Below are 10,000 nucleotides of genomic sequence, written 5' to 3'. Positions count from 1 at the left end.
TTAGAATATTTTTGGAGCAGTACAAATCAGTAACCAGCGACACTTAGAATATTTTTGAAGCAGTACAAATCAGTAACCACTGACACTTAGAATATTTTTGAAGCAGTACAAATCAGTAACCAGCGACACTTAGAATATTTTTGAAGCAGTACAAATCAGTAACCACTGACACTTAGAATATTTTTGAAGCAGTACAAATCAGTAACCGCTGACACTTAGAATATTTTTGAAGCAGTACAAATCAGTAACCAGCGACACTTAGAATATTTTTGGAGCAGTACAAATCAGTAACCACTGACACTTAGAATATTTTTGAAGCAGTACAAATCAGTAACCGGCGACACTTAGAATATTTTTGAAGCAGTACAAATCAGTAACCACTGACACTTAGAATATTTTTGAAGCAGTACAAATCAGTAACCGGCGACACTTAGAATATTTTTGAAGCAGTACAAATCAGTAACCACTGACACTTAGAATATTTTTGAAGCAGTACAAATCAGTAACCGCTGACACTTAGAATATTTTTGAAGCAGTACAAATCAGTAACCAGCGACACTTAGAATATTTTTGGAGCAGTACAAATCAGTAACCAGCCCCACTTAGAATATTTTTGAGTCAGTACAAATCAGTAACCAGCGACACTTAGAATATTTTTGAAGCAGTACAAATCAGTAACCACTGACACTTAGAATATTTTTGAAGCAGTACAAATCAGTAACCAGCGACACTTAGAATATTTTTGAAGCAGTACAAATCAGTAACCAGCGACACTTAGAATATTTTTGGAGCAGTACAAATCAGTAACCAGCGACACTTAGAATATTTTTGAAGCAGTACAAATCAGTAACCAGCGACACTTAGAATATTTTTGGAGCAGTACAAATCAGTAACCAGCGACACTTAGAATATTTTTGAAGCAGTACAAATCAGTAACCACTGACACTTAGAATATTTTTGAAGCAGTACAAATCAGTAACCAGCGACACTTAGAATATTTTTGAAGCAGTACAAATCAGTAACCACTGACACTTAGAATATTTTTGAAGCAGTACAAATCAGTAACCAGCGACACTTAGAATATTTTTGGAGCAGTACAAATCAGTAACCACTGACACTTAGAATATTTTTGAAGCAGTACAAATCAGTAACCAGCGACACTTAGAATATTTTTGAAGCAGTACAAATCAGTAACCACTGACACTTAGAATATTTTTGAAGCAGTACAAATCAGTAACCGCTGACACTTAGAATATTTTTGAAGCAGTACAAATCAGTAACCAGCGACACTTAGAATATTTTTGGAGCAGTACAAATCAGTAACCACTGACACTTAGAATATTTTTGAAGCAGTACAAATCAGTAACCAGCGACACTTAGAATATTTTTGGAGCAGTACAAATCAGTAACCACTGACACTTAGAATATTTTTGAAGCAGTACAAATCAGTAACCAGCGACACTTAGAATATTTTTGAAGCAGTACAAATCAGTAACCACTGACACTTAGAATATTTTTGAAGCAGTACAAATCAGTAACCAGCGACACTTAGAATATTTTTGAAGCAGTACAAATCAGTAACCACTGACACTTAGAATATTTTTGAAGCAGTACAAATCAGTAACCAGCGACACTTAGAATATTTTTGAAGCAGTACAAATCAGTAACCAGCGACACTTAGAATATTTTTGGAGCAGTACAAATCAGTAACCAGCGACACTTAGAATATTTTTGACGCAGTACAAATCAGTAACCACTGACACTTAGAATATTTTTGAAGCAGTACAAATCAGTAACCAGCGACACTTAGAATATTTTTGAAGCAGTACAAATCAGTAACCGCTGACACTTAGAATATTTTTGAAGCAGTACAAATCAGTAACCAGCGACACTTAGAATATTTTTGGAGCATTACAAATCAGTAACCAGCGACACTTAGAATATTTTTGGAGCAGTACAAATCAGTAACCACTGACACTTAGAATATTTTTGAGTCAGTACAAATCAGTAACCAGCGACACTTAGAATATTTTTCAGTCAGTACAAATCAGTAACCAGCGACACTTAGAATATTTTTGAGTCAGTACAAATCAGTAACCAGTGACACTTAGAATATTTTTGGAGCAGTACAAATCAGTAACCAGCGACACTTAGAATATTTTTGAAGCAGTACAAATCAGTAACCAAGTGCATTTTTGAATTGGTTACTGATTTCTCCGTTGAAGTTGGGGCTGCGGTTGGCTTCAGTTAGTGGTGGGGGCTTAATTTTCGCCGAGGGGAGCGTGTCCCGGTAGTGTCTCCGAGGAAGTGGTACCTATTGAAGGGGGTGTTTCTGAATTTGGGCCCTTTTTGAGTGGCATTGCCGGATGGGTTTTGTGTTGAAGGCTTCCAAATCGGGTAGCTCAGCCGGATTTGACCCGGCGGTTCTACCGACTGTCACGCCTTCGAGGGGGGACTGTTGTCTAAGTTCAGGCCGGATTTGGTGAATTTCCTAAGTCGGGAAGTGGTCCCAACGGGTTTGGGAGTGAACCTAACTGCTCATACCAACTTTGAGGCTTTGGGGCCGGGTAGCACAGTCGGATTTGACCCGGCGGTTCTGCCGAATGCCTGGCCTTCGAGGGGGGCCTGCCCTCTGAGTTCAGGCCGAATTTGGTGATTTTCCTAAGTCGGGAAGTGGTCCAAACGGGGATGGGAGTGAACCTGACAGCTCATACCGACTTTGGGGCTTCCAAGCCGGGTAGCTCAACCGGATTTGATCCAGCGGTTCTAGCGACTGCCACGGCTTCGAGGGGGGACTGTTGTCTAAGTTCAGGCCGAATTTGGTGAATTTCCCGAGTCGGGAAGTGGTCCAAACGGGGATGGGAGTGAACCTGACAGCTCTTACCGACATTGAGGCTTCGGGGCCGGGTAGCTCAGTCGGATTTGACCCGGCGATTCTGCCGACTTCCACGCCTTCGAGCGGGGACTCTCCTCTAAGTTCAGGCCGAATTTGGTGAATTTCCTAAGTCGGGAAGTGGTCCAAACGGGGATGGGAGTGAACCTAACTGCTCATACCAACTTTGAGGCTTTGGGCCGGGTAGCACAGTCGGATTTGACCCGGCGGTTCTGCCGAATGCCTGGCCTTCGAGGGGGGCCTGCCCTCTGAGTTCAGGCCGAATTTGGTGATTTTCCTAAGTCGGGAAGTGGTCCAAACGGGGATGGGAGTGAACCTGACAGCTCATACCGACTTTGGGGCTTCCAAGCCGGGTAGCTCAACCGGATTTGATCCAGCGGTTCTAGCGACTGCCACGGCTTCGAGGGGGGACTGTTGTCTAAGTTCAGGCCGAATTTGGTGAATTTCCCGAGTCGGGAAGTGGTCCAAACGGGGATGGGAGTGAACCTGACAGCTCTTACCGACATTGAGGCTTCGGGGCCGGGTAGCTCAGTCGGATTTGACCCGGCGATTCTGCCGACTTCCACGCCTTCGAGCGGGGACTCTCCTCTAAGTTCAGGCCGAATTTGGTGAATTTCCTAAGTCGGGAAGTGGTCCAAACGGGGATGGGAGTGAACCTAACTGCTCATACCAACTTTGAGGCTTTGGGGCCGGGTAGCACAGTCGGATTTGACCCGGCGGTTCTGCCGAATGCCTGGCCTTCGAGGGGGGCCTGCCCTCTGAGTTCAGGCCGAATTTGGTGATTTTCCTAAGTCGGGAAGTGGTCCAAACGGGGATGGGAGTGAACCTGACAGCTCATACCGACTTTGGGGCTTCCAAGCCGGGTAGCTCAACCGGATTTGATCCGGCGGTTCTAGCGACTGCCACGGCTTCGAGGGGGGACTGTTGTCTAAGTTCAGGCCGAATTTGGTGAATTTCCCGAGTCGGGAAGTGGTCCAAACGGGGATGGGAGTGAACCTGACAGCTCTTACCGACATTGAGGCTTCGGGGCCGGGTAGCTCAGTCGGATTTGACCCGGCGATTCTGCCGACTTCCACGCCTTCGAGCGGGGACTCTCCTCTAAGTTCAGGCCGAATTTGGTGAATTTCCTAAGTCGGGAAGTGGTCCAAACGGGGATGGGAGTGAACCTGACAGCTCTTACCGACTTTGGGGCTTCCAAGCCGGGTAGCTCAACCGGATTTGATCCGGCGGTTCTAGCGACTGTCACGCCTTCGAGGGGGGACTGTTGTATAAGTTCAGGCCGAATTTGGTGAATTTCCCGAGTCGGGAAGTGGTCCAAACGGGGATGGGAGTGAACCTGACAGCTCTTACCGACTTTGGGGCTTCCAAGCCGGGTAGCTCAACCGGATTTGATCCGGCGGTTCTGCCGACTGTCACGCCTTCGAGGGGGGACTGTTGTATAAGTTCAGGCCGAATTTGGTGAATTTCCCGAGTCGGGAAGTGGTCCAAACGGGGATGGGAGTGAACCTGACAGCTCTTACCGACTTTGAGGCTTCGGGGCCGGGTAGCTCAGCCGGATTTGATCCGGCGGTTCTGCCGACTGTCACGCCTTCGAGGGGGGACTGTCCTCTGAGTTCAGGCCGAATTTGGTGAATTTCCCGAGTCGGGAAGTGGTCCAAACGGGGATGGGAGTGAACCTGACAGCTCATACCGACTTTGAGGCTTCCAAGCCGGGTAGCTCAGCCGGATTTGACCCGGCGATTCTGCCGACTTCCACGCCTTCGAGGGGGGACTGCCCTCTGAGTTCAGGCCGAATTTGGTGCATTTCCCGAGTCGGGAAGTGGTCTCTGTCACAACGGGGGCAAGTGTCTGAAGAGGTAAAGTGAGTAACCAGCACAGCTTAGGGAAGGGTTCCAAAGTTCTCAACAATGTGAATTCGGTTACCAGGAAAGCTTAGGAAAGCTGCCTGACTGTCCCAAACGAATGAACTGCAAAACTTAGGGAACATGCCCGAAGATGCTTAAAAGTGTGAAATCAGTAAGCAGGAAAGCATAGGAAAGTGCCTGAAAGTGCTAAATGAGTAACATGAAAAACGTAGAAAAATGCCCGAAAATGTTTAAAAGTGTGAACTCAGTAACCAGCAAAACTTAGTAAAACGTTGGAAAAGCAGAAATGAGTAACCAGAAAAACTTAGAAAAATGTTTGAAAATGAGAAATGAGTAACCAGAAAAACTTAGAAAAATGTTTGAAAATGAGAAATGAGTAACCAAGAAAACTTAGAAAAATGCCCAAAAAGAAGAAATCAGTAACCAGAAAAACTTAGAAAAATGTTTGAAAATGAGAAATGAGTAACCAGAAAAACTTAGAAAAATGTTTGAAAATGAGAAATGAGTAACCAAGAAAACTTAGAAAAATGCCCAAAAAGAAGAAATCAGTAACCAGAAAAACTTAGAAAAATGTTTGAAAATGAGAAATGAGTAACCAAGAAAACTTAGAAAAATGTTTGAAAATGAGAAATGAGTAACCAAGAAAACTTAGAAAAATGCCCAAAAAGAAGAAATCAGTAACCAGAAAAACTTAGAAAAATGTTTGAAAATGAGAAATGAGTAACCAAGAAAACTTAGAAAAATGCCCAAAAAGAAGAAATCAGTAACCAGAAAAACTTAGAAAAATGTTTGAAAATGAGAAATGAGTAACCAGAAAAACTTAGAAAAATGTTTGAAAATGAGAAATGAGTAACCAAGAAAACTTAGAAAAATGCCCAAAAAGAAGAAATCAGTAACCAGAAAAACTTAGAAAAATGTTTGAAAATGAGAAATGAGTAACCAAGAAAACTTAGAAAAATGCCCGAAAAGAAGAAATCAGTAACCAGAAAAACTTAGAAAAATTTTCGGCCAAGTGTGAAAAATATTCTAAGTGTCAGCGGAGGAAAATGCCGAAGCATCGGGAAAGATTCAAAAACTCATGCCGAACATGAGTTCCGAAGTGCCGGAGGAACTGGGCGAATTGAGCCCGGCGGTTGGCCAGATGTCGTTTTGAGTCTGCAGCCCGAAAACTTTAACTTTGTCTGCCGCGGAAGTCTGGACCGGGAAAAATCCAAACGGTTTTGCCGGGTTCGAGTTCCAGAGCGAAGCAGTCGAATTTGAAATTCAGACCCATTCAGTGCCACTTGACATTGTGACACAGTGAGGTTGGCGGGGTACCCGGAGATTTCTGGGAACACGATTTTTAGAACAAAATGGCGGCGCGGGACCACTTTGAAAGGCATCCGAAAAACGGTTCCGCGGGCAGAGCACTTGAATGACAGGCCTGTGTGCATGCCCAAGAGCTCTCGGAAGTCTAATTTTTGACACTTTGTCAAATTTTCGACAGACTTACCCAACTCTTGCTGCCTGTTCTAAGAATCAGTCAGAGGCCTGTGCGGCGGTCTCTTGACACTTTGGAGGGCGGGCAAACCCCACGTTGACTCCGGCCGTCCCTCCAAAAGGCACTTGCTATTGGGGGAAAGGATTGCAAGTAGCCTGGTTCCCGTGGGAGCGGCCAGGAAGGGTGCAGGCTGGCCCTTGCCTGAGCATTCCCAAAACCCTCTTCCGCTGAGAGCAGACCTCGCACGCCGCACTACCGGCTCTGGGAGTGGTTGGCCGCTATTGTACATAGTCCGGTCCTTCCTCTGCCACCCGGCAAGTGCGATGGCTCTGCCGCCCTGCGGTGCTCGTCACCCAGGTTTGGGGAACACGATACTTAGAACATGTTGGCGGCTCGGGACCTGCAGGCGAAAGGGGCCCCGTGGTGCTGAGCACATCGACCTCGGGTCTCAGTGCAAGCCGGAGAGTTCGCGGAAGTCTTAAAAGATTTTGACATCTGCTCAATTCTTTGACAGGCTTGCCTGACTCTTTCCGTCCGTTCTAAGAATCAGTCGGAGGCGGGGGCGGGGACGGTCTCTTGACACACGGAGGGTTGGCTTCCCTCCTCAGGTGTTTGTGTCGAAAATGAAGGCGAGAGATGCAAGCGTCCTGGTTCCCCTGGGTGCTGCCAGCAAGGGTGCAGGCTGACCCTTGCCTGAGCACTCCCAAAAGCCTCTTAAGCTGAGAGCAGGCGCCGCACTACCGGCTCTGGGAGTCGTTGGCCGCTATTGTACATAGTCCGGTCCTTCCTCTGCCACCCGGCAAGTGCGATGGCTCTGCCTCCCTGCGGTGCTCGTCACCCAGGTTTGGGGAACACGATACTTAGAACATGTTGGCGGCTCGGGACCTGCAGGCGAAGGGGGCCCCGTGGTGCTGAGCACATCGACCTCGCGTCTCAGTGCAAGCCGGAGAGTTCGCGGAAGTCTTAACAGGCTTGCCTGACTCTTTCCGTCCGTTCTAAGAATCAGTCGGAGGCCGGGGCGGGGACGGTCTCTTGACACACGGAGGGTTGGCTTCCCTCCTCAGGCGTTTGTGTCGAAAATGAAGGCGAGAGATGCAAGCGTCCTGGTTCCCCTGGGTGCTGCCAGCAAGGGTGCAGGCTGACCCTTGCCTGAGCACTCCCAAAAGCCTCTTAGGCTGAGAGCAGGCGCCGCACTACCGGCTCTGGGAGTCGTTGGCCGCTATTGTACATAGTCCGGTCCGTCCTCTGCCACCCGGCAAGTGCGATGGCTCTGCCTCCCTGCGGTGCCCGTCACCCAGGTTTGGAGAACACGATACTTAGAACATGTTGGCGGCTCGGGACCTGCAGGCGAAAGGGGCCCGTGGTGCTGAGCACATCGACCTCGCGTCTCAGTGCAAGCCGGAGAGTTCGCGGAAGTCTTAACAGGCTTGCCTGACTCTTTCCGTCCGTTCTAAGAATCAGTCGGAGGCCGGGGCGGGGACGGTCTCTTGACACACGGAGGGTTGGCTTCCCTCCTCAGGCGTTTGTGTCGAAAATGAAGGCGAGAGATGCAAGCGTCCTGGTTCCCCTGGGTGCTGCCAGCAAGGGTGCAGGCTGACCCTTGCCTGAGCACTCCCAGAAGCCTCTTAGGCTGAGAGCAGACGCCGCACTACCGGCTCTGGGAGTCGTTGGCCGCTATTGTACATAGTCCGGTCCTTCCTCTGCCACCCGGCAAGTGCGATGGCTCTGCCTCCCTGCGGTGCCCGTCACCCAGGTTTGGAGAACACGATACTAAGAACATGTTGGCGGCTCGGGACCTGCAGGCGAAAGGGGCCCCGTGGTGCTTAGCACATCGACCTCGCGTCTCAGTGCAAGCCGGAGAGTTCGCGGAAGTCTAAAGCTTTTGACATTCGCTCAAAGCTTTGACAGGCTTGCCCGACTCTTTCCGTCCGTTCTAAGAATCAGTCAGAGGCTGGTGGGGAGGTCTCTTGACGCAAGGGGAGGGGTGGCGTCCCTCCTCAGGCGCTTGTGTCGAAAATGAAGGCGAGAGATGCAAGCGTCCTGGTTCCCCTGGGTGCTGCCAGCAAGGGTGCAGGCTGACCCTTGCCTGAGCACTCCCAGAAGCCTCTTAGGCTGAGAGCAGACGCCGCACAACCGGCTCTGGGAGTCGTTGGCCGCTATTGTACATAGTCCGGTCCTTCCTCTGCCACCCGGCAAGTGCGATGGCTCTGCCTCCCTGCGGTGCCCGTCACCCAGGATTGGAGAACACGATACTAAGAACATGTTGGCGGCTCGGGACCTGCAGGCGAAAGGGGCCCCGTGGTGCTTAGCACATCGACCTCGCGTCTCAGTGCAAGCCGGAGAGTTCGCGGAAGTCTAAAGCTTTTGACATTCGCTCAAAGCTTTGACAGGCTTGCCCGACTCTTTCCGTCCGTTCTAAGAATCAGTCAGAGGCCGGTGGGGAGGTCTCTTGACGCAAAGGGGAGGGGTGGCGTCCCTCCTCAGGCGCTTGTGTCGAAAAATGAAGGCGAGAGACGCGAGCGGCCTGGTTGCTTTGGGTGCTGCCAGGAAGGATGTGGTCTGACCCTTGCCTGAGCACATCCAAAAGCATGTGATGTTGAGAGCAGACCTCGAGCCCCGCACAACCGGCTCTGGGAGTCGTTGGCCGCTATTGTACATAGTCCGGTCCTTCCTCTGCCACCCGGCAAGTGCGATGGCTCTGTCGCCCTGTGGTGCCCGTCACCCAGGTTTGGGGAACACGATACTAAGAACATGTTGGCGGCTCGGGACCTGCAGGCGAAAGGGGCCCCGTGGTGCTGAGCACATCGACCTCGGGTCTCAGTGCAAGCCAGAGAGTTCGCGGAAGTCTAAAGCTTTTGACATACGCTCAAATCTTTGACAGGCTTGCCCGACTCTTTCCGTCCGTTCTAAGAATCAGTCAGAGGCCGGTGGGGAGGTCTCTTGACGCAAGGGGAGGGGTGGCGTCCCTCCTCAGGCGCTTGTGTCGAAAAATGAAGGCGAGAGACACGAGCGGCCTGGTTGCTTTGGGTGCTGCCAGGAAGGATGTGGTCTGACCCTTGCCTGAGCACTCACAGAAGCATGTGACGTTGAGAGCAGACCTCGAGCCCCGCACGACCGGCTCTGGGAGTGGTTGGCCGCTATGGTACATAGTCCGGTCCTTCCTCTGCCACCCGGCTAGTGCGATGGCTCTGCCGCCCTGTGGTGCCCGTCACCCAGGTTTGGGGAACACGATACTAAGAACATGTTGGCGGCTCGGGACCTGCAGGCGAAAGGGGCCCCGGGGTGCTTAGCACATCGACCTCGTGTCTCAGTGCAAGCCGGAGGGTTCGCGGCAGTCTAAAGCTTTTGACATTCGCTCAAAGCTTTGACAGGCTTGCCCGACTCTTTCCGTCCGTTCTAAGAATCAGTCAGAGGCCAGTGCGGAGGTCTCTTGACACAAGGGGAGGGGTGGTGACCCTCCTCAGGCGCTTGTGTCGAAAATGAAGGCGGGAGACGCAAGCGTCCTGGTTCCCCCTGGGTGCTGCCAGCAAGGGTGCAGGCTGACCCTTGCCTGAGCACTCCCAAAAGCCTCTTAGGCTGAGAGCAGACGCCGCGCTACCGGCTCTGGGAGTCGTTGGCCGCTATGGTACATAGTCCGGTCCTTCCTCTGCCACCCGGCAAGTGCGATGGCTCTGCCGCCCTGTGGTGCTCGTCACCCAGTTTTCCAACCCGGACCCGCGAGCGTGGTGCGAGGGGCGACTTCGCTGCGGTCCACACTTTGAT

This window comes from Hemiscyllium ocellatum, assembly GCF_020745735.1.
Source record: "Hemiscyllium ocellatum isolate sHemOce1 chromosome 15 unlocalized genomic scaffold, sHemOce1.pat.X.cur. SUPER_15_unloc_10, whole genome shotgun sequence".
NCBI classification, from domain to species: domain Eukaryota; kingdom Metazoa; phylum Chordata; class Chondrichthyes; order Orectolobiformes; family Hemiscylliidae; genus Hemiscyllium; species Hemiscyllium ocellatum.
The sequence above is the reverse complement of the archived record's forward strand: the minus strand, read 5'-3'. Positions refer to the sequence as shown.